Source organism: Crassostrea angulata, chromosome 1, assembly GCF_025612915.1.
Source record: "Crassostrea angulata isolate pt1a10 chromosome 1, ASM2561291v2, whole genome shotgun sequence".
Classification (NCBI taxonomy): Eukaryota; Metazoa; Mollusca; class Bivalvia; order Ostreida; family Ostreidae; genus Magallana; species Magallana angulata.
This window is the reverse complement of record NC_069111.1, coordinates 8,480,083-8,507,022: the sequence shown is the minus strand read 5'-3', so window position 1 is coordinate 8,507,022 and position 26,940 is coordinate 8,480,083. Positions and strand designations below refer to the sequence as shown.

The window sequence follows — 26,940 nt, the reverse complement described above, 5'->3', positions numbered from 1 at the left end:
TATTATTTCGAATAAAGATTTTTGTATTATTCCAATTAGTTAGTGAATTGAAAACATTTATTCATGTTTTGTTGCATAAGAATAGTCATTTTGAAGGCCTTTTTCGTCATTTTCAAGCAAAGGACCCTCAAATCGATCACAAAGTCTAATGGGCCTTTCAAAGTTCCTATTTTAGACTCGTACAATATAATGCCAATGGTGTGAAAAATGAATGAATGAAACATTCTGGGTAGAACGAATTCTTCCATGGGGATAGGGGGGATAAATCAATTAAATCGTTAGATGTTTTGAATTTGTTGACAACGGCATATAAAGTGGAATGTTTAAGGAACTATTTATAATTCAAACATCGATCTTATTATTAAATCGGCTGAAGTTTAAGCGTGTATGCAAGTAAGACAAGCAAGCTACATCCCATCCGAGACATAATGCACCGTATACAACCCGGTTGGTTCCAACGCACAGGGACTCGATTTTCTCCGTTTCAGATACGGGATAAATTTTGGTCACGCCTTTTGTAGGTATTTATGACAAGCTTAAGTTTTTAAAAAATATAGATGCTGCACGGAAGTCAGCGATAGTTAAACTATGCTGGACATTGGTCCGAATGCTCTATGCGTCTAGTAGTTTCAAAGACTTCGAAACAATTTGGCAGATTTCAAATTTATGGTAATCGAGTGGTTGGTCAATCTGCATTATTTGTCAATTAAATAACGTGGTTTAGGTTACAGGCAGTTGAAACAGTCGAACAAATGATCAATCTTGTAAGTGAAATTATCAAATCTTCTGGGAAAAAATTATAAGTGCATTTTCTGTTTAGATGCAACGATACCGTATGGTGGGGGTCATTTTTCTAAAAACAGAACGTAAGGGGGAGAATAAAATATTGTATGTTTAATTTTACATTAAACTTTTATCATCTTTCAAAACCTTATAATTATGATATCATTAATATGATTTTTTGTGTGTTAACATGTACAAAATTTCATGTTATCTAAATGTAAAATTCATTCCCTTTCAATTATATAGAATAACTAGAGTCTAGCGCCCTGATGTAAAACGTGGGTGTGTATTTATGACATTTTGTCATGAAAAGTTCTTTTCGTGCACAGGTCATACCCAAATTGTTTATTCCGCTTTGATTTATTTATTGACCGGAAGTTGTGAAAATTGGCATATTTGATAGACGTATATTCCAAACTACAGATTCCGAAGAAAAAAAGGAAAGTCGATTAGGTCTCAAATATCAACATATTACTGGAAAGCTCAAATCTACACAGCTGCATCTAGTATACTCTTAACAATGATCAATTACTGCTAGGTATCGGAAGGATGTCATACACTTAGTTTGCTAAGTATGATATTAAAAAGACGTTTTCTAAAAGCATTTTATTCACGTTCACTATAATACTTAAAATGATATTGAACATTAATTTTTAAATTTAAAAATAAAACCAACAAAGGTGCATTTTTAAAAGTTCGATGAATCATTTCTTAGTCTATGAAGAGTTACAGTAATGCAGCTAATATCAATAACTTATGAGTTTGAATAATTCCGATATACCTGTTTATACATTTATGTGAGCTCTGTGGAACGACCCGGACGGCTTTCCAATGGTGATGTCGGGAAGATCATCAAACCTAGAAAACATCGTGGAATAAGGCACAGATTTACATGGCCCGAATGTCATAGATCACAGAAATAAACGGCCTCCGTGGTGATGATGGCTAAGTCTCACAGAGAGGATCCGGAACATATGTTTTGTAGACTGACGACGTCTACCATCACAAATTCAAAATAAATTACCAAATATGTTTTTTGTAAATTTCAACTAAACAAATCAAATACAAATTTACATTTTAATTCAATGTTTCAAACATATTGACAGGGGAGTATCTTATCATTTTACGTTTCTGGACTATTGACAGTAACTTATTCTTTTTTTAAGTCAACAACTTTGAAATTGCATATACATGTGTAAATACATATTCGGAATTTTTTGAAAATAAAATTAACTTCTTTAAAGAAGAATGATGTTTTAAACAATATTCAATCATAAAAGTTTCGTTATCTGGCCCCAATAAGGAGATAAGGGGTCAGTCCCTAAAACGTCCTATCCATGATAGCTCAAAAACGGCAACGCATTTCTAAACACTTGTTGAACAAAATATGTTAAATATCAAGAGACCTTTCATATGATGTTAAGAAACAGGGAATGTGTAATATAATCAGAATTATCTTGTGTACGATCTGTTACATTGTTGGAACTCTCTTATGTAAGAAGTTGAATAAAGTTAGTTTATCCGGTTATGCAACATGGCTGCATGAGTTATTACATGGTGTCAGAAAATCCGCGTCCATCAGTCAGGAACAATGTCACACAGCGGTATCAAAACTTTACCAGAATTTATTATAGCTGAATCTAACTCTGGAGCGAAAGAATGGGAGGCTTACAAGCGCGACTTTCTTGTGCATTTAGATGCTCTGGGACTGGACGACAAACCCGGTAAGAGGAAAGTAGGATTATTACTAGCTAACATGGGCCGGGAAGCTGTGAAAATCTACGATTCGTTCACATGGGCTCCACAAATAGAAGAGGACAGAGACAACAACATCGAGACACAACCGGGAGAGAATAAACATGATCTACAGACAGTATTCAAGAAGTTCGATCGTCACTTTGGGGTCCATAACTATCGAAACATTAAAAGGCAAGAATTCTTGAAAACCAGGAGAGGCAAAAATACAATAATGGATTACATATCCGAGCTGAAACGTAAAGCTGAATTTTGTGAGTACGGAGAGCAGAAAGAAGGGTTGATATGTGACATGATAATTAACGGTGTCAATGATATGAAATGTTCAGAGAAGTTAATGGAAATTCCCGCTGGCGAATTAACCCTGGATAGGGTCATTCAAACCTGTCGTCAAGTCGAATTGACCAACGTGCATTTGAAAAATTTGGACGCTGAAAACCCATCAGTAAATTTTGCGAACACAAAACATAACACAATCTACGAGAAACCAAGGACATTCGGTCAACCAGTGCAGCGAGGGTAAAGAGGAGGAAGCAGATACCAAGGTACGCATCCGTATTGTGTAAATTGCAGCAAACATCACATTAAAGGACATTGTCCAGCATTTAACAAGCATTGTGATGCCTGTGGGCAGAAAGGACACTTTAAGCATTCAAACCTATGTCAAAGTCGTGCAGCACCACCAAGAGGTCATCAGAGAAGTCGGAGAAATTTCAGAGGAAGAGGACACCCTCCGCGGCGCTCGCGAGTATATTATGCCGAAGACAATACACCTCATAGCAACTCTGAGCTAGAAGAGATGTTTGATCAGTGCACAGTACAAGATGTGTGGACCGCGAGTACAGATACTAATTCAGAGTCAACCGGTGATTGGAAAGTTACATTTGACATTGGCAACAAGAAATTAACTTTGGACATTGATAGCGGTGCACAGTGCAACATATTATCCAAAACAAGTGCCGAGAAATTTTCGTCCGTTGCTCCGATCACTGATAGTAACGTTATTATCAATGGCGTAAGCACCAAAGTTAAAGCATTTGGACAGATAAGCTTACCATGCAAATACAAGGACACAGAAAGACTAGTTAGTTTCCAAGTGATTGACAATCCTCGACCCTTACAGTTACTTGGTAGGAAAGACAGCATTCTATTTGGCCTGATTGCAAAAGTTAACAGTGTCAATGTCAGTACCGCTACTGAGCAATTAAGGAAAGACTATGCAGATGTCATTGGTCAGGACATTGGATGCCTTCCTGGCGAATACGAAATAAAAATCGACAAAACAGTGGCACCCGTAATTCACGCACCAAGAGCTATTCCAGTAGCTATTCGTGATCAAGTAAAACTTGAGCTTGACAACTTAGTTCGTTGTGGCATCATATCTCCAGTAACAGAACCAACTCCATGGGTCAACAGTATGGTATGTGTGCGGAAGAAAAATGGCCGCGTGCGAATTTGCATAGATCCATCAGATCTCAACAAGGCAATTATGCGTGAACATTATCCAATGAACAGTATTGAAGATATTGTGCGGGATTGCACGGAAGCAAGTATTTTTCAACCTTGGATGCTAACATGGGCTACTATCAGATCAAATTGTCTAAGACCAGTTCTATGTTAACAACATTTAACACACCCTTTGGAAGATACCGATACCTACGTATTCCAATGGGGTTGAAATGTTCCGGTGAAGTTTTTCAGAGGGAGATGGTGACTCATTTTGGCAGCATGGAAGGAGTAGAAATCGTAATAGATGACATATTAGTTCACGGAAAGACATTGGAAGAGCACACTGACCGACTCAAAAAGGTATTGGAAAAAGCCCGAACCATCGGATTGAAGTTAAACTCAGCCAAGTGTGAACTTGTGAAACCGGAAGTTGACTATGTTGGCCATCGTCTCACAGGAGAAGGCTTGAAACCATCAGCAGGCAGAGTAAAAGCAATTCTTGAGATGAAGGACCCAGAAGACAGAGGGGAACTTGAGACAGTACTTGGTATGTTAGCTTACCTTACCAAGTTTATTCCAAGACTAAGTGAACTCACAGCTCCGCTACGGAAAATGAAAACAAGTGAAACTTGGAACTGGGACGTTGAATCGAAACAAGCATTCACTAATGTCAAGAAAGCACTTACCTCTACAGATGTCTTGAAGTATTTTGACGTCACTCGACCAGTGACTGTTACCGTTGATGCATCAATGAAAGGCTTAGGAGCAGCGATTTTGCAGGAAAATGGAGTTGTGGCCTATGCATCTCGAGCTCTAACCTCAGCAGAACAGAGATACGCGCAAATCGAGAAAGAGATGTTGGCGGTAGACTTCGGATGTGAACGTTTCCACAAACTGCTGTATGGGAAGTCTAATGTGACAATAGAAACTGACCATAAACCACTGGAAGCCATCATGAAAAAACCCATTCATACAGCACCAATGAGGATACAAAAAATGATGTTAAGATTACAGCCTTATGAGTTCAATCTCATCTACATTAAAGGCAAAGAAATTGGATTGGCAGACTGTCTGAGCCGACTACCATTAGAGAACAGTGACGAAAGGCTGATAGATGATGAAATGATGGTCATGGTAGCTGAAACCTTATCGTATACAAACCATGAAACACTAGTCGAATTTACGAAGAAAGATCAACAACTACAAATTCTGAAACAAGTTATTTGCCAAGGATGGCCAGAGAGGAAATGTGATGTACCACTTGAAGTCATGCCATTTTGGGACTTTCGTGATGAACTATCTACTTACAATGGACTCATCTATCGTGGGGAGCGTACAGTCATACCGTCAGAACTAAGAACAGTAACATTGAAGACAATCCACAGTTCTCACCAAGGGATCCTTAAGAGCAAACAGAAAGCTAGAGAATTAGTGTTCTGGCCAGGAATGAACAAACAGATTGAAGATGTTGTCAGCAGATGCAGTGCATGTTTAACACATAGAAACAAACCACAAAGGGAACCAATGATGATTCATCCTATACCCTCACTTCCGTGGAGCAAAGTTGGAACCGATTTATTTGAGCTTGATAATCGTCATTTCCTCATCCTAGTTGATTACTACTCAAACTTCATTGAAGTAGCAGAGTTAGAAAGGGACACCAGAGCGAAAACTGTCATAACAAAGATCAAGGAGTGTATTGCTCGTTATGGTATAATGGACATATTAGTGAGTGACAATGGGCCACAGTTTGCATGCCAAGAATTCAAAGAGTTTACAAGAGCATTTGGGATCGACCATGTCACATCATCACCATTACATCCACAATCAAATGGACTTGCAGAAAGATCAGTACAAACAATCAAGAACATCTTAAAGAAATGCACAGAGTCTGGAGATGATATGTACTTAGGGCTACTTGATCTACGCAACACCCCCAGGGATAACGAAATCGGATCACCAATGCAACGTCTTATGTCCAGGCGAGCTAAGACACTGATACCCATCAGTGACACATTGCGAAAGCCGTGCATTATAGAACCAAACCTAGTATCTACTCGTCTTATGGAATACAAACAGAAGCAAAAATTCTATTATGACCAAAGTGCAAAACCAAGACCACAGTGTGAACTTGGAGATTCCATACGCATTCAAACACCTGATGGTTGGAAACCAGCAACCTACGTGTCAGCCTCTGTACATCCACGTTCTCATATTGTTGAAGCTGGCAGTCAGGGAAGAACGTACCGCAGGAACAACTGTAAACTGATGAAGACAAGGGAAGACCCGCATGTGATCCAACCCAAACATGAAGGATTTGCGTCGCCCACTCTTGAAGTTCCGATCCTGAGAAATCCATCGGCAAACCATTTACCACCAGCAAAGCCTAAACCAGCATTACCAGAGGAGAAGCCAAAGGTTGAGCAGAAGTCCGAGCCAGGACAAGCACAAGATACACAGCGAAGATGTACACGTTCCGGACGAGCCGTCACAAAGCCAAAGTACTTATCCGACTATTCCGTGTGATTATCTATTATGTGAAAGGGCATAATAATCCCTAGTCAGTTAAAACTCATTTGTTATGTTAGTTAATTACGTTAAGTTGATGTTACACTAGTCAGTGTATTTCTAGTCATTCTGAAATTTGTCCAGCCTAATTTGCAGTAAGAACAATATTGAACATTGGATCTGATAATATTTTATTTGTACAACTCATTTCAATTAACTTAACTATGTATTTCATTCTAATCTCCAATTAACACAATTATAAGCTAAATATAAATCAGAGTGTTGAATTTCATAAAAGGGAGGATGTAATATAATCAGAATTATCTTGTGTACGATCTGTTACATTGTTGGAACTCTCTTATGTAAGAAGTTGAATAAAGTTAGTTTATCCGGTTATGCAACATGCCTGCATGAGTTATTACAGAATGGACCTTCAATTTAGGGGCCAAACGGGCTCTTAAGTCTTTCTTCCATAGCATTATCCTAAGAAATATTTTGAAAAGCAATATTTAATAATAAATGATGCGCTTGTCAATATTCAACCATCGAAATTTTGTCATATGGCCCCAATAAGGAGATAAGGGATCACCCTAAAACGGTCTTAACAAAATAGCTCAAAAACGGAAAAAAATGTCTAAACACTTGTTGAACAAAATATGTTTTATATCAAATACCTATCTTTTTATTTTTAGGGGCCGTAAAGGGTCTGAAGTCTTTCTTTTATAGCACTTCAATGAAAGATATTATGTTATATGTTTAGGAAGCAATAATGTTCATCTCACATTTTTTTTACAATAAATTATAGTTATTTTATCATGTGTGGTCCTTTCACGAGCGGTAACCATACATAACAGAGAGCGAGATGAAAGGTCTAATTTTAATTAGATTGGCCGGAAAAAATCAAATTTATGTGGAAGCACTTTCATGTAACAAACATCATCTAAGAGTATAGATTTTATTTATTTAAGTTGTGGTCTCCTTGGGTATGGTAGGGGTACAATGGGGGGGGGGGATGGTCAAGTTTTGTATAGGAATAAATAGGGTAAATTTTTAAAAACAATTCTCAGATATAATTCTACAGGAAATGTTCAGATTTGTTTAGAAGCATCCTAAGGTTGTGCAGATTGAAGCTTGCTCAAATCATGGTCCCCGAGGGTAGGCTGAGCCATAGTGGGGAATCAAGTTTTGTATAGGAATAAATAGAAAAAAATCTTTACATATTTTCTTTTCAAAAACCATTAGACCAGAAAAACTCAAATTGTGTAAAAGCACTCTCAGGTGGAGTAGATTAAAGTTTGTTCAAATCATGATCCCGGGATATGGTGGGGCCACTATGGGCGATTAAAATTTTGAAATGGGACGATATAGAGGAAAATCTGTTAATCTCTTTTGGAAACGCATTCAGCCTAAAAAACCTGAAACTTAAAGGAAATTTAAGATTGAACTTTGATCATAACAAAGGAATAGAGAAAATTCTTTTTAAAAAAGCAAAAAAACAAAAGGGTCTTGGTAATATATGAATGTAAATCGGCCGATTTTTCAATTGTTTGTGTAAAATATACTGTACGTATTTGTCAAGATATTTTGAATTTGATACAATTATGCTCATTTAATAACAGTTATGGCATTTGTTACTCAGGTGAGCAATGGGGCATCTTGTTGTAATAGGCTGATCCTCTTAGCGGCGATCTTGTTTATAAATGAGTTTAAATAGAGCGAAGTTTAACGTTTCGATGCAATAAATTGAATGATTATTAGTTTAGTATTGATTATAAACGTGAGGCAGTTGTTTGTTAAAAATTGATCAACGTCATGGCGTCAGACGTAACTGATGAAATTATTGGTTGATCGACGCTGGACCATATACATGAACCATCAACCAACGGTCATCGACAGCCATTGAACATATCACTTGATCCACGACCACAGCGTAGGGTGTCCCTCCATCAACCGATATCAAGCCACAGATACCCCGTCCTTTGACACTCATCCTTTTGCATCTGAAAGAAATTGTCTTGCAGGTTGTTTAAAGGGGCATGGTCTCAATTTTTGTCAAAAATAATAGTCAACCAAATTTTAAGTTATTTAAGTGTCAGTGGTCGTCGAGTTATAAGCGAGATACAGAGCTCGCAATGTTATGAATGTTGTTGGGGAAACTCTATGTTTAGACCAAAATTGATTGTAACAAACGCTAGGAACAGTTTTTATGTTCAAAATGAATTAGCAGATAGAAAAAAATCAGCTTTAAGAATTTTAACCTGGATGATAAACCAATGTAAACAAAAGCATGACACGAGCCTTGTTTACATAACAAAAACTTGTAAGCTATGTTTCTCGCTTATAACTGTACGACTGACACTTAAATTTTGATTGATCATTAGAAATGCATTCCAAAAATAAAATTCAGTCGTGACCGTGGCCAAAATTGTGACCGTGCCTCTTTAAGCAAATCCAAGAACACCAATTCTGTATTGAAAAAAGTGGCCCAAGATAACAATCCAAAACAGCGTTTTCCAATCCTGGTGGTGATGAATGGCAATTCTTAAACATGCCCTTTGGGTCTTTGCAATGGAGGCGCTACTTTCGAGAGGCTTATGGAGAAAGACCTCTTCCACTTGTCCTGGAAAATTTGGATGGTCTATTAAGATGATATAATCATTTCTTCCTAGACATTTGATCAACACAATATCAATTTGAAACGAGTTTTTGATAGACTAAAAGAGGCAAAACTAGTTATAAAAAATAACCTCAAAAAGTGTTGCCTACTACAGAAGCAAGTTTCATTCCTGGGACTTATTGTTGATGCAAATAGAGTTGTCACAGACCCATCCAAAATTGAATCAGCTCGAAATTGGTCAACCCCATTCTCCACTAAAAATAGCAAATGTTTTCTTGCGTTATGTTCTTATTATCGCAAATTTATTTACACATTTGCTGTTATTGCTTAACCCCTACATAAACTCACAAAATCTAAGCAAGAGTTTCGCTGGGATATCAACACTGCCAAGAAGTTTTTGATAATCTCAAACGAGCCTTAAACAGTTATTCTATCATCTCCTATTTAAACAATGAAGGATTATAAATACTCGATACTGACGCTTTGAAATAACAGATTAAGCGCAGTACTATCCCAAAAGAGAATTATTGGCTAGTTTAAAATCCATAATACATTTTCACCATTAATTATATGGTAGACCCATCAAAGTTAAGACTGACAATGCTTCACTTCTAGAATGGGAATTTCCGTTTTAATTGGCAGCAGACAAAATACAATTTTATAAATATAAAATATTAGAAGTTTAACCTTCAAATATAAACAATACACATTATTTAATTCACTTAATGTTCCTATGTTTTTTTAAGCCAAGACAACTGCACTTAGTTTTTTGATGTTAAGCATAGTGAAAACAAAACAGGTATAGAAATGAACACATGTCATTTATTGAAGTAAATGACGAAAAATACATATATACACCATCAAGGGGGTCAGCATAGGCTAGAAAACAACTGACTACTGTGTAAAGTCTTTGGCAGTACATTATGTAATATGCTGACCCCCAATAGTAAAACATATCAAAAATCAAGGCAATGATATATGCCAAACATCAAAAAAGGGTGGAAAATGACAAGATACACACAATAACAAGATACATAGTATACCAATACATGAAAATAGAAATAAAGTGAAAATTATAATTTATGGCGGAAGAAAGGGGTGGATGGAGGGTTTTCCCAAATTATCTTCTTAAAATAAAGCGTGGCGTTCTCCTCTAGTAAATAAATCAAGAATGATCACGTGATCTAGAGGAGTCCCGCTGATTGGTTTAAATATCATCCTACCCAGATAGTATTAAATTTAGGATCTTGACCTAGATATAGCCCCAATTAATTACATTATCTACAAATGCCCAAATAGGAGACTTAATAAATGTAAACAAATATGACGTTTGTGATAAAACAAGAAGAAAACACATGTCACATAAAAGGTATTATCATTAAACATAATAATAACTACTAAATAGAAAATTAAGCGTCTTCTCACGATTTCGTCTGCTTGAGAACAATCAACATTTACAGCGGGGTTGGCTGTTCCTTTTCCAGGAATAGTATAGCGAACATATAGGCCTATACACTTTTACGGTAACACTGTTGTTCAAATTTGGTAACAATGAGTTTTAAATTTACACACGTGCAAGATCGGTCATCAAAAAAAGCATCGTAAAGCAAAGCTATGAGTAATGCTTCAACTCCTTCGGCGCATTCCAAGCTGCAGATATACCATTTCAGTACATCACTGGCTATCTAGTTACAACAACGTTTACAAAAGTCGCTTATACATACTATGCTTTGTCGACAAATCAACTATTTTCGTCCACGATCGCCTCTCCTTGCATGGTTATGCCCAGTTGCATATTCCAGCGAGCTCACATGAAAACCAGTTTTAATGAATCTTTCTGTACATTGAATAATATCACAAGTTATCGCATGTATTTTCCCTTCGTTTTCAATTCAGCCGATTCAGATTTTAACTCACTATTTGTGTTTAATCCTTTAAACTTAGCTCAATAGCTCTGCATCAGCTGAAGGCGCATTCATTTTGAATATTGTTGTTGTTTTGTATTCATACGCGCCGCTTTATTTACATTATTTACATATTTGACCAATGACACTTAACATTTTATGATTTGAAAATGTTTTATGAAATGATAAGAAATTTAATGAAAATAATAATCTTTTTATTGATCGACGTATCAAAGAAAGGTTGATCGGAAAACGTTTTCATCAATGCGCTTCGTTTCTCTTAAAAAGCTGTACATAGTTCAAATTGTAATAATTGTGATTTAAGCCAAACGTAAGGCGACACTTGAAAGGCAGCACCCTACGAAAATTGAATTCACCGTCATAGCAGTCATAAATAAAGACTTTATCTATCCATGTGATGCTCTGAAATCTTTCCAGACACTTCTATTTTATCCAAAAATTTAAATCCAGGTATCAATAACTAGAAAAAAAACATATTATTTTATTGAAACCAACAAAAAACAACAGTAACATACATAACAAATCACCATTGGTCAAAAGTCACACCTCTTTAGCCAATGAATAACATATTAACATTACAGAAAAACTCGTTTATAGCGAATTTCAGCGGATCATAGAAAATATCGATGTAGTCGTAATTCGTTGTTTGTTTATAGCGAATTGGTTATAAAATAATTAGCTGACAATACTATCGATGTTAAAAAAATCAATAATAAAGTCGTTTACAAAATATGTCAAAACTGTGTAATATATGAATTTGAGTTTTTTTGCATTCATCTTAAAGTTCCATGTATTTTCAAGGACATTTGTAATGGAAAATATTCGTTATACAAATGATTAAGTACGTTAAAATTATGCAGCGGAGACAGAAAATGTCTTCGTTATAGCCGTAAGTGTGTTATACATGTAACCGTATTCGTTGTATACTACATTTTTTATAGGTTTTTGTGAAAACTTTGCCGGTACATGAATAATAATTCGTTATAGCCTTACATTTGTTATATTGCTGATCGTTATATTTCAAGTTTGCTGTATTAAGTTAGTGAGACTTTGGTGTGTGTAATGACATATACTTGGTTGATAATGTTATTTATATGCCCATGCAAGTTTATTATGATGATGATGATGATGATAATCACTCGTTTTGTTGTAAATAATACCCAAGTGATTGACGATATTAATTCAATACAATATTTGTGTATGCCTTTAATATGTAAATGACCTTTTATGTCTTTGATCTGTTTTTGTAGGATATTTCGTTTTTTTGTTTGTTTTTTTTTGTTTTTGTTTTCTAGTTTTCTTTGATAATTATCTATGGTGCATAATGTTTACACATTTGTTTTCTAAGGAAGAAAGAGTGGAGGAAAACTGGTTGTGTTAATTAAAGTACAAAAGGACCATATCTTGTTGAGTTGTCTATAAGAGCACTCTATTCAGGTACTGATGCATCACATAAGTTACTTTATGTAGCCTTCGCTGTTACATTATAATTTATTAAGTCAGTCATTGACTCGTTCGGAATGTTTTTCCTCAAAAGTTTAGTTTTGAAAGTTAATCTATAATTTTAACGAAAACGTAAGAAAAACCGGCTAGAAGTTACGTCCTATTTTCTAAATATTACATTTTTCAATTTGTGTGTTTATCAATGAAATATTCATATTTTAGAGCATTAATTAATTTCATTTTTCATATTTTATAGGATTTTATTTCATATTCATATTTATTCAACATATTTTGTCCTCATTGTTGATATTCTCATTATGATCATTTTTGCAGTATAATTTTTTTTAAATCTATAAAATGCCTCATGTTGTCTCTCTCTGTCTGAGCACATCCAGCGATACGAACATTTGTTGTATAAGAATCAACACTTTAGCGAAAACCTAATGGGTCTGTCACAGCCTTACATATAGATTATTTATCACCTTTATTGAGACAATAAACTTCCTTTCTTACGACACTTTTACGTAAGTAAGAATAAGAAATATATGTATTAAATAAAATCTGGTTCCTGTGTAATCATTAGATTTCGTAATAACTCAATTTTCGTGGAATTCGAGGGTACCTCTCATCCACGAATTAATAAATTAGTGTTTTAAAGTCGTAATTCTTTTGTGGGTATAAAATAATACACGAAATTACGTCCCCATGAAGTTGTAAAATTTAAGCAATCCACGAAAACTGGCCCCCACGAATATTAATGATTCCACAGTATATACAGGAAGGTATTTGGATGGAAGTGACATTACACACACCCTAACTACAAAATATCACGTGTGTTACATGTATACTCATAAACTAAACCTTTAGTATTTATAAATGATATGTGCAAGAATCTGCAACGATTTTGATGATAATGCTATGTATACATAAAGTGTGTCTATGATATTCAAGGTAAACCAAATGCATAAGGTCCACAGGATTTTTTATTCGGGAGGGTTACTGTTACCCTAACACCCTATCCCATTTTTACTTAAGTCAGATATTTTACAAGCAAAAATGTTAGTTACAATTTAATTTTACAGTCAATCAAATAGGCTTTGGATTTTCTAAAGGTGAAGGGAGTCAATGCTTATATTAAAAGTTTTGGGGGAACGCTAGAATGGAGTATTTGTGTAGATAAAAAAACCTATAACATTATTCATTGTAGTGCAAGAAAGTAATGTCCTATTGTATTTGTTCAGGAGACAGCACATGAATTTCGTTTTGAAAATAAATGCAACGGTTTTTAAAAAAATTTAAATGGCAAAAACTATTTATGATATGAGTCAAATTTGGCCTCCATAATCGCAATTTTTTAAGTGTTTTAGGAACATTAAATTGTTATAATATTTGGACTGTTTTTATTTTAAACGTTTTTACCTATGTGTTGGATTAATTTGCTCCCCTGGCAGTATATCAAGCATTAGAGTAAATTGATGATGTTCATTTTAGTAAATTTGGATGTATTTGATGCTTTCCCATCGTTCAATGTATGTTATGATGGACTGAAAACATTGGAAGAAATATTTGACTGACTTAAAAATAAAGATAATCCAGATAAATCGAATGATTCATTAGATCAGAAGGGAATCTTTTTTATTCTTATCAGACTAGAACTGATTTTTGCTTACTCATTATTGGGTTAGCAGAACTTGACATCGATAAGATTCACTCGTTGTCGAATCATATCTGATATTTTTAAACAGGTATCCTGTCACCGAGGGCTTTGGAATTGAAATTACACCAACAACTTTGTGTGTTTTTTCACATGTAAGGCATAAAAAAATTCCTCCTTAACTTGTACACATTCAGAGGTTACTTTAATAAAAACTTCTGTACCCAAAAAAACAAATAGCACATCTCCATGGCCCTTTTCAAAATCAGGAATTATAATTCATATGTGATCAGTGTATTAGTAAAATCTTCTGATCCTCTTGTACTAATTTACCATGACGCGACGGCTCTTATCTATTCGAGCCATTTCTAAAATAGACCACGGATGATAATTGAATGACAATGTCATGCGGGTATTAAATTTGATAATGTTGAGATTTTTTTCATGCATTGGAGATTAGAGAACAGTGTTCATTAAGTGTGTTTTCAAATAAGTGACGTTGGCCGGATGATGGCAGATGGAAGTTTTTAAACAATGGCCCTCATTTTTTTTTATTTCGTTGTATATATACAGGGTTCTACAATTACACGTTGGATAATCCTTTGCTGACTGCATCATATAGCATAATATATCTGTTGTTATTCAACGCTGTAGCTATAACACTATCAATCGCTAAAATGCATTGCTTGAACACGGTTCTCATAGCGTCAGTCTTGGGTGGCATGTTAAATGGCATTACTTATGGGAAGTACATGGATAAGCATGGGTAAGTAACGATTATTTCATCATCTTAATGTCAATATTTGAAATATTTTCAAATTTTTTAATTGAAAACATTGATTTTCTTCTGAGTGCATTGTTAAAAACTTGTTTTGCAATATACATGAATATGATTCATCTTATAGATCCAATATTAATATTTTTGATCACAGTAATTTTTTTTATAACTTAAATATGTAAATAGTACTTGAAAAGTATTTTGCAAAATTTCTTGGCCTCTTTACTTCCAACACCAAACATTTTGGAATTGTTGATTGTAAACATTTCATACTACTCTCTACTATAAATTTAAACATTATTTACTAGTTTTAACCGATAGACGGATACTACAGAAAATGTCACAAATTGTTCATAACGAAAACATGGACAACTTTCCATACTTTATCATTTTGTGTATACAATCTCATATATATATATAATCCAAAATGAGTAAAGTTAATCCACACAAGTATTAAATAATAAAAAATAACAGAAGGCCGATTCAAAATTAAGGAAATTGTTATTTGTTCCTTCACAGTAAAAAAAAAACAATCTTTAAATCAAATTTAAGAAGCGAATAAGCATTTGATTAAAACTGATTGTCTGCCTTATTGATTGAATATCAACTAAAGGGTTTATGTAACAAACATATAGTTTTATTTGCATGGTGATACTCCTTTAACATTCCACAATAGGATAAATCTTCACATGTGTGTATACACTCGGCAAAAGTTTCAATAAAAAGATTTGACTCCAGAAGCCCACATCATTTGTAGTTTAAATACTTACGAGCTTATCATTGTTTAAAAGCTTCCAAAAAATTGTTCCCTGCTTATCGCTGTTAATTTTGTGGATTTATGACGTCACACAGACCCACCCATGTAGACAATGCATTAGAACTAGGGTAATTTTACAGTAGTTTATCGATTTAATTTTAGCTATGTTTGCATATATGAACTTGCCTTTTTTTCAGATGAGATCCATCTAATTTTGTAGTACAGATGACTTAGTTTTAATTGGTCTTTAATGGATAAATCTATCAGCCTTTCACCAGAGTAATATTATGATGAATATCCCATTGTGCAGTGAAAATCTAACATTAAAAAGAAAATGCTCCACCACTCATAAAGTAACATAAAATTTTAAAACAGAGACATTCTCGATACATATAATGATTTAGATACATTTAAAAAGAATTAAAACATTTTAATTCATTGAATTTATTTTGTCGCATAAAAAGTAAAAGGCAGCCCAATAAAAATGTTTGAGGTATTGTATTATGCATATAGTTTTTATTTAAAAGCGGTTATAAAATGCCACGATAATATTTAATTTGAGAAAAAGATCTATTGATAATTTCTTATAAATCTGGCCTACAAATTTCAGACTTATGGGTATTTAGCAATACCTTTAGGAAATACTTTGTGTGCACGTGTTTTAACGTTTTAAAAAATTAGATTGCGGAAATATGGCATAAGGATTTATAAATGTACCGGCAAAATAAATATGTTGCTTGATGAAAAAAATATGTGAAGGAGAGTATAGATAATTAATCAACAAATCTTATCAAAAACAAGCATTCATAAAAACAAAAGAACGAAAGAAAAAGTTGCGGAAGAAAGAGATAGAAGGTGCCTTCGAGTAAAACGCCGTCAATTTGAAAGCTAAGCAAAAAAAATTAACAGTGAAGCGAATGAGGCCGCATGAATATGTTGCCTACATATACCTGTATATGCGGGTTTAGATTTTAAAAAATCATAATGAATTGCATGAACATGCAAATGGGAAAAACGATCGGATATCTAGATCTTTGAATTTGACAATTTTATTAAAAATATATACATGCATATATTTGCATGTAGATCTATGACGAAAATCACTCATTCTCGAGTCTCTATTATAAACTGAATATGTACATGCGTCAAATGAAAAAAAATATTAATGCATACGATTAAATTTAATGAGAGAAAATATACTGCCTTTGTTAATTATTGCTTAATTATTTAAGTTTTTATATAAAAAAGTAATATTATTTCTTTTATCTACTTGAAAATGACATGGATATTTGTATCAACTACAGAGCTTTATACGGCGATTTGGTCTTACTGATGTCATAAGGTAGGTAAGCCGCGTAGTTCGATGTTCCTTTTTCCCATTTGGGTACATTTGATCGACTGTGGCGCTGATATATTGCATAAAATATTTTTTAAAAAACTCAAAAAACAATGTTAGTCCTATCAAAGAGACACTTAGGAACTAATTCCCGTATAAAACTCAATATGGTCAGGATATCGTTAATCATGACCTTTAAAAATCGCCCAAATGTATTACATAAATATCTTTGAACAGACTATAATAGTTTTTTCGATAGTTTTTCTGTCAATTTAGCCATATTTCAACGAGAAAAATTATATAAAAATTGCTTCATAAAATAAACTATACATACTGTAAAACGGAAAATGTACCACGTCATTTCGCCCCCGTTTTAAGATCGACGATGTCGAGGGTATGATTGTATTAAAGGGACATGGTCACGCACGATTTTGATCAATTTTCTTTCAATCTAAATGTTTAAAATGCATTAACAAGGCAATTTTTAAAAGACAACCAAAGTTTGATTGTCATTCATTGAGTTATAAGCGAGTTACATAGCTTACAATTCTTTGCTATGTATACAAAGCTTTCGTTTACATATTTAATATTGAAGTCAAAATTCCAGTTTTAGACTTAAAATGAATGTATTTAATGTTAGAAACTGTTCATTTATGCTTAAAATAAAAAAAATAGTCAATTCAGCTTGAAAAAAGATTTTTACTGCATGGTATATTGAACAAATGTAAACAAAAACAGGACAAGAACCTTGTTTACACGACAAAGTAACTCTACAGCTGACTCTAGAATTTCATTTGATTATTAGAAATGCATTCCTTAAGCATTGTAAATAATAAAGGTAGAAAAAGAGAACTTAACCGAAATCGTGACCATGCCCCTTTAAGGCATTGACATTCGTTATTAATATAAATAAAGGTCAAAGATATTCCTATGGACATTCTTCAATATTTTAAGCTCACCTGAGCTAAAAGCTCAATGGGCTTTTCTGATCACATTTTGTCCGTCGTCTGTCTGTCTGTCCGTCCGTCCGTAAACTTTTTATTTTTGAACTTTTTCTCTTAAACTGCTTGGCTAATTTCAACAAAATTTGGCATTTGGCATTTTGGAATGCAAATATAAATTGCAGAAATAATAAGACAGTTTGCATTAAAAGCGGAGAAAATCATTTTTATTTTTAAAAAAATCTAAAAAAAAAAAAAACCATTTTGTTTTTTAAAATATCAACAACAGAAATGATTTTTTAGTATCTTGTTAATACATCAGTTAACTGTCTGATTTACTAAAGTATAAAGTGTAAATAATTAAAAAGAAAATCTAAACAAGTTATTTATAAAAGATATTAAACAATTATACGCCTGAATACTTATCTAGTATTGTTTGTGAATGTTTTTTCTACTCTGTTATCAGTTTTTGATTTGTTTTTATTACATGTTTTTTCTTTTCTTTCTCATTTTTTCTCTACACTACATATACTTTTTTTTATTTTCAAGCTTAGCAATTAACCAATATTTTTCTTCTTTTTTTATTTTCATTTTCCTATCATAAGCTATTTGTTTTGTTTAATTGTTTGCACTGTACCTCCTTCCAATGCTATTTATAATAGCAATCTATTATACAAAATTCATTTGCAATATACATGTATATGTATATATATCTTATATAAAATTATATAATTACTCATATTATACCTTGACTACAGGAGAGAACATAACTAGGCATTATGCCTGCTGTTCAATCCATTTCAATGTATCTTAGACTATATACTTGAATAAAATACTTCTTAAAGTAAATAAACAACATGTATTAATTTTTTTTAATTTGCCAGTCAAACGTCACATTTATTTAACATTGATTACGTTCCCAATCAAGTTCATATCCGAACGTTGCTAGAAAACAATGAAAGTGGAATTAACCGAAGTCATATGACTGCAACATATAAGAGGCCAGTTATTTTGCACCTAAAGCTCTCTTAGTTATCTTTCCTTGATTTAAAGAAGAAAACAATATATTAATATACTGGTATCTGCGCAAAGAATTTATTTTATTTCAGATTTTGATTAAAGAAAGCGTATGCATATATTTTAGTTTTCGTTGATTAAAGAAGAAAACAACATGTTAATATACCGATATCTGCGCAAATAATTGTTTTGTTTTATATTTGGATTAAAAGAAAGGGTATGCATTTTTTAGTTAGCTTTCCTTGATTAAAGAAGAAAACAACATGTTGATATACTGGTTTCTGCGCAAAGAATTTATTTTATTTCATATTTTGATTAATTGGAAGCTTACGCATACACTTATCGAGATATTTAATTTGTATGAATTTTAGGTTACTTTTTACAACATCTTCATTACACATGCGTTGCCCATTTGACTTAAATGTAAAGTTCAAGTTGCAAGCATTAGTTCAGATTGATAAAACCTCAAATAATATCGTGATTAGGAGTACTGGACGGGGTTTTTTTTCGGTACAAGATGTGGTCGTCATACATTGAATTTTTTTTTAAAGGGTTGTACGTACATGTAAATGTAACTGAATTCGTACAAAAAAGACAAATATTCATTATCAAATAAATTGCGCTTTACTTTGGTCTAGGGTACACCGTCGTAATGCTGATGTGAAATCGATGGAATATTTCATCCGCATGGCAATGAATCCAGACCCAGACTGTCTGCACGACCCAGCGTGTGGTTTAATCGACTTGGAAGCCAAGTAAGAGAGTCGCTGCCGAACGAAACTGATTTTATTACCTATTTACAGTCAGAGAACTTGCTTTATATTTTAACTGATTTAAAGCAATGTTATTTGTATCTGTTTAGCATTGTTTTACTTTAAAACTCGGCTATCCAGTCATGAAAAACTTCGGACATATTTTATAACAACACTAGTTTCATTTTTATGATGGTCATAGTACTAATATACTTTTAAATGTCACACATCTATAATTGTTTTTTTTATCTATTTGAGTTTATGATCATTTCAATCGTAATAAAACAGGGTAACCTGATCACAATGTTTATGTAACAAGCTCCTATTTAAATACATTTGGCCGATCACAGTTAAGTCCATATGAGGCATCCGGCAAATTATATTATTCGCGCACGCATTGCGCCTTGCACTTCTTTATTTACATGTACTATGCAATGATAGCTTTATATTAAAAATAAATCTTATATTACCTGTAGAATACTAAAATCATTATTCTAATTCGTTTGCTTTGAGACTAAAATATATCTACAATTACATATTTATTGGTCCAAGTCACTTTTTTTTGACAAACTATTAAAAATAATTATCAGAAGTACAGTTCTCCTTCTACGAGTAAGGTTTATTCATGCCTTGCTATTTCGGATTTCAAGAAAACGGTGCGATAAATCCTATTTATCTTTTTTATTTGATATACCGTAATACTTTCTCATTACATTAACATAACTTATTATTTTACATGCCGATCATTACTTAAAAAGGATACTTGTTGTAATTCCAAAGAGCATAACATTATATTAATTATATACAAATATTGACTGGGGTTGAGGGCAACATTGATTATATTAGCCCCCGAGGGACGAAATATTGCCCGACGCAAAGCCGAGGGCAATATTTTCGTCCCAAGGGGGCTAATATAATCAATGTTGCCCGAAAACACAGTCAACATTTGTTTTGTTATATGAAGAAACAAAAAAAAATATTTGAGAAAGTAATTGAAAACAGATCGCCGTAATTTTCTCAGCTCAACAAACAATTCACGAATTCAACTTTGTGCAAAGTTTATTTCCTAAATGTCCTCCGCATCAAACGTTCACTGGTGATATTCCGCCGCCTGTTAGAATTAACATACAAATGTTCTACCTGATTTTACTTCACAGTAATTCGCAAATCCTCATATCCGTTATGATAGCAAACCGTCGCATTGCGCGTTTGTTGTTTACTTGCCTTGACTGTCAATAATATTATGACGTCACATTGTTTTAGAGTCGCGAAGAGTTATTACTAAAACCGATTTGGTTGGACTTTTCCGATCGCGTCGCGTTCAACTCTTTCAGCTACGTCATACATAAACAATACCTGCACCTTAACCACAATTTTTTTATTGGTGGATTCAGCTTACCGCTGATTGGCTGCTGGTTAACTAAGACTAAATTATGCACGGACAGAACAACAACATATCAGAGAATGAAAAATTCACATGGGTACTCGTGACTGTCGAAATTGGGCTATTTTTCGAAAGTGTACACTTGTGATAAAACAATACATACGGTACATAACATATATAGCTGTAGCTCTGTGTATAAATTTTGGGTTAGAAAATACAAAGCTACAGTGCATACAATACTTACATGTACAAAAAAAATTTACGGCAATTTGCCGCGTATAAAAATAACACTATTTTTGAAAAATATTTACATCACACCATACCACATTTTGTGCATATAATCCATTTAAATAATTCTTCGTTTAGTTTACTACTGTTAATAATTGTTTTTTACTTGCCCCAAACTTTCTCCTATTAAACAACCTTTAACCGTGCTCGGAAAGCGGATCAAGAACTGTATTTTTTATGTATGTAAACAAACCAGTGTTCATGTATGGAGCTGGTGATCGGGGGTTCAGAGACAGGTAAAATAAAGAAATCTGCAGTAAATTGTTTGGGGATATTTTAGTATATATATTTACACCGAAAGTGATAGGGCAACAGAAGAGAAACGAATCGGACACTTGCCTAATGAAGACGCACATGTACAAACCCCCTTGCACTCTCCACTTCCGTCTCGTTCTTTCACACCATCGTTCAATCTTATTGACTGTCGATTGCCGATCGAAAGGTGTAGAAATCGAGGAATTCATACCTATCACTTTGACTGGCAAGTTAGTAGTCTAGGTAATACATGTGCATTACACATTTACGGTATTTACATGAAATGAACGCTTAGCACATGCAACTTTTAAATATTATATTTTAATAACGCCGTACTCTGGACCGTAGCTTTAGGCTATGATTTAACGCCCGTTTACAGAGAGAGAGAGAGAGAGAGAGAGAGAGAGATAGTTTTGCACAGAATTTAAACATAGGGGATAGTCGATTTTGAATGAATAATATTAGGGGGAATAAACTGTTCTGAGAAATCCTTCAGCTCTGGCATTGCATAAGCGTATAACTCCGCCTAAAAATAGGAGTAAACCAATCATATAGTTTTCACAACGGCGGCGTGTATAATTTATGCATGACGTAGCTGACAGAAATGATCGTGACGTTATAGGAAAAGTCCAACCAAATCGGTTTTGATAATATTTACGTCATCGTTTACGAATCAACAAATCAGAAGCGATTTATTGAAATATAGGGAATATTCTCTAGATATTATTCCTAGCCGGTCAATTTTTAAAAAAAAATATTGACCGGTCAATATTTTTCGGACGAGCAAATATTACAATTATTGAGTAATCGTCTATAAAGAGTTATTTAGTGAGAATATACTACTCAATATAACAAAATGAAATATTACGTATGAAGGTATGAATTTTGTAGAAATTCTTCAATTATAATTTCTTTTGACAGGAACATATTGTAATCACATTTGTTCATTTCTTTACTACAGTGGTAGGAAAAAGAGATTAAATACACAACCTAATCTTCACCTAAACACTGCTACGCTGTTGGATCCGAATGAACAGTAGAAGGGTATGACTGTTTATCTAAGAAAGTTTTCCTCGTTTGTAAATACCAACAAAATAAAATAAACTGATTAAAGCAATCTGCTTCCTTTTTACACTGGTAATAGTATCCTTGTGTGCCCATATTTCGACGGTCTAAGCAGTCAAGGTTACTTTACAAATTATATGAGCAACAAGTTTAAAATTTAAAAGTATATCTTGATTATTGTATATAGTTTACTTGTTTACATAAGTTATTTTACCTTTATCCATTTCATTATTATTATTTACAAAGTTTAAAATCATCGACAACATTCAACAGGCGCAAGCATTACCAGGTCCTAAATTCGACGCTTGCGTCATTGCTCATAATACAAAGGTTATAGATAGGCCAAACAAATCAAATTTTTTGTGTAACTGTAGATAAAGTCAGGAATTTTTTCATCAATAATACAGTTTGTGGTAACTTCAGTTTTGGGGGGGGGGGTTTACTCCTCAATGCAATGAGGGCAGAAGAACTTACCATGCAAGCGCACTACACGTGTACTGCAGCAGTACTTGAGGTGAGTCCAATGCTTGCATGTCATCCCATTCCTCATACCGTCGCATTGGGCCCATTCGGCAAAAATAACCACATCACAATTTTTTTATCTCTTTTGGAGTAAACTCCGTACACACACACAACATAAATCTTTCTCATTAACTCCAACCTCTTCATCTGAACTGTCCATTGCTTCTTCATCTACAGTTTTGTTAGTACTTTTTGACTCTTCATTTTCTTGTAGCCCGAACCTGATGGTTTATCATGATTAGCTTCTGGATATTTTCTCTTCTGATTGCCAGCATGTTTGATCATCTGTTCAAGAACAGCACTGCTTGTAATACAATGGTCTGAGGTAATTTTACTCATTGTGTTTCTATTCTTTTTCAGCAAAGTGCTCTCTCTCTCTTAACATCCTTGAATGTTTTTTCTTTCAAATTAAAAAAACATTCTAGACTCACAATCACTGGCTTTTTCCTTGTGTGGTCTTTTAACCTGACTGTGTGCTGGTAGACCATCTTTTGTTTCACCATAATTCTTATCTTCTTCAGTATTGATCTTGTCTTCTTCAGTGTTGAATACCTCAGCAGGTATGAGGCGTGCTGCCGGTATGGCATTTCTATCAAATGAATAGATACCGGTTTTCCTAAATGACGATATCAAGTTGTCTGCAGTCATAGCCTTACTGTACACCTTGCAGACAAGTTGACAAACATTATCCCTGGTTACAACACATTGCGATTTGAGTAAATTTGTGACACTCAGCATTAAACATTCTTTGCATAGGTTCACAGCAGCCAACATCAAGGGGTTGCAGAATGTGACTGGTATGGGCAGGAAGAATAAACAAGATAATGTTTCTCTCCTTTTCCCATTGTACAAGCCCCACAGATGTGTGGGACTTGTCTCCGTCCAATAAAAGGAGAACCTTTCGGTCTGCTTTCATTGTAACATACCTCAGGAAATGTTCCTCGAGATATTCGCGGAACAGTTCTGAATTGGACCACCCTGCATCAGAGACTCTGCCAACAGCACCTGGTGTAGCCCCATCCATCAAATCAGTCATAATTCTCTTGCCTGCAAAAATGAGAAAAGGAGGTATTGCTGTTCCTGTGGCAGATAACATCCAATCAAAGCTGTTGTACAAGCTTTCCCAGCTGTTACTGCCTGTGGGGTAATTTGATTACCACACACCACTGGAGGTGCAGAATGGTTTTTAGGAAATCCCTTTTCATCAACGTTATATATCAAATGAGGTTCTTTATCAAAACCATGATCTTTAATTACTTGCTCCAATTCTTGAAAATATTTGTCAACTACATAAGTGGATGCACATTAAGCCCTAGAAATTTCAAGACTTCTAGGCTTTAATATCCTAATCTCTGGTCATCTGCTTACAAAACCACGGAACCATTTGAGAGTAAATGGATGCTGCCTGTCCCTAATACCAAGTTGAACAGCATAATCTGTTGCAATATCAACAACCTACTGGCGTGCATAACCGTAGCCATAGTTTGCCATAATCTTTAAATGGTCAACAATGTGAGACTGCTCTAGGGTACTAAAAGACGGGTTTCTGCCACTTTTAACAGATTCAGGATCTACATTCCCTAGTATTCGATCTCTGAGGGTAGTGATTGGAACATTAAACTGCCTGGCTACTCTTATAACTGATTTATGGTCATTTTTAATTGACAGATAAGCATTTGTTACTGCTGTTGGTGAATACAGTCTATACTTTGAGGAATGTTTCATAGGATTTGCCTGTAACAATAGAGAAACGCATTTAAGCTGCTTTTTTTCTATCTTCACCATTCACCTTTATTTTATAAAACTGGACACAAAAAAGTAAAATTAGTTTGTTTTGTCCTTAAATTTATCCTAACAAGATCATGTGACTTTCATCAATGAATCTCCAGTCTCCGTAGAATAGAGTGCGTATTCTCTCGAGAGCGTACGAGAGGTAAACAAAAGATGAACACCGTCAAAATTCGGACCCTCGACCATATATAATTTTCTCTCAACAAATCAGCTGTTTGTCCCCTGTGGTGACATAGACTGATGTAAATAAAATATCTGCAGTATTCTGGACAGTGAGACAAATACGCTCCGCGTCCGACATCCAATTACAAGGTACTCGTCAATCAGTATGAAGAAAGATACCTCAGAATCATTTTATTCCTTAAATCATTCAATTTCAAAGAAAATTGAAATTGTACTTAAAAGCAAGGGTGATCTCTCTGGCTATTAAAAATGCATACGAGTTGTTTATTAATAAAAATAGGCTAAGATAAATCACGTATCAAAATTTCTTAACGGCCTTTATATCATGATTATATTTTGTTGGGTACACAATGGGCACGTTCAATACGTTGAAGGTTTCGAAACACATTCTATTGAAGATTGAAATGAAACAATACCTTATATTAGTCTTACTAAATTCAGATTTTTAATACACCTAAGTTACACAGATGACCTATATAAAATGTTTAACTCCTTTTTTTAAAAATCATACTATTTTTGGTTTGAAGCATCATTAGGTTAAAAGGAATCTAAATTGTTAGAAGCTCTCACCTCAATTGTGACATGCATGACTCCTTTGTCAGGTCAGTGTTAAGACCCTAAAGCGGGACCAATAGGGTATATAGTAAAAATGTATGTAATTGTACGGAAAATTTTCTTTAATTTTGCATTATTTCTGAAGTGGGAATGAACAAAATTGGGTCATAGGTTCCGGCCCTTTGTCTGGGCGGGCCCAATATGGTCATACATGTATAGTGAAAATGTTTTTAATCTAAGAAAATATTCCACCATAGAAGGGGGGATAAACTGAATATATTGTTAGGAAGTCCATGAATCCCTCTGTCTCAATTGTGAAATCTTGTTATTTATTGAAATGCCATGATTCATTAATGTACTCTTTTGCAGATACTGATCCCAGCGCTGCAGTTGCAGAATAACTTAAATACATGTATATGCTAGGATATAATAATAAAATTTTGACACACGGTTTTATTTGTTTATACATGTAACTCTATGGAATTACTCTTTTCTATACATGCATTAATTTCATTAGAATGTTTATACCCCCGCTCCGAAGGAGAAGAGGAATACTATTTCCTTGTGTGTCAGTTTGTCTGTCTGTCCTAAACAAAAATTTCTGTTGCATTTCTCTCAGCAACTATTCCTTGCAGATGCTTGAAATTTTTACACACTTTTTGTTTAGGCTACCATATCGTGGGGATATTTTGTACCAATCGGACGTCAACCTCCTGTTAAATGATGACTTCGTTTATACTTAGTTTAAATTTTCAAACAATTTTTTCTCAAAGATTTCTCAGAAACTATATATCGCAGATGCTTGAAATTTTAAAACACTATTTGTTTGGGCTTGCCATATCGTCGGATATATTCTTATACCAATCGGATGCCAACTTTCCGTTAAATGTCGACACTGGGGGTTTTTTGCCTATATTTTCAAACAAATTTTCGTCAAATATTTCTCCCAAAAAATTATCACAGATACATTTGTTTAGGCATGCCTTATATAATATTTTTTTGTATCAATCGGACGTCAACTTTCTGTTTGATGACGGCTTTTGGTTTTTTTAGTCTATATTTTCAAAAATTTTTCTCAGCAACTATTTAATCACAGATGCTTGAAATTTTAATTTTACATACAATTTGTTAAGGCATGTCATATCGTGGGAGAGTCTGCTTATTTCGTATATTCACATCAGA

The 26,940-nt window shown here is 34.0% G+C and overlaps 1 long non-coding RNA gene across 1 annotated transcript; it reads left to right on the top strand.

Annotated features, from left to right (window-relative positions):
- Nucleotides 1-14,577: 14,577 nt before the first annotated feature.
- On the top strand, nt 14,578-26,209 carry LOC128155915 (uncharacterized). The gene is made up of 4 exons (XR_008239661.1): nt 14,578-14,900; nt 19,602-19,718; nt 22,604-22,686; nt 26,128-26,209. It is a non-coding gene; the product is annotated as an uncharacterized LOC128155915 (long non-coding RNA).
- The last annotated feature ends 731 nt before the right edge of the window (nt 26,210-26,940 follow it).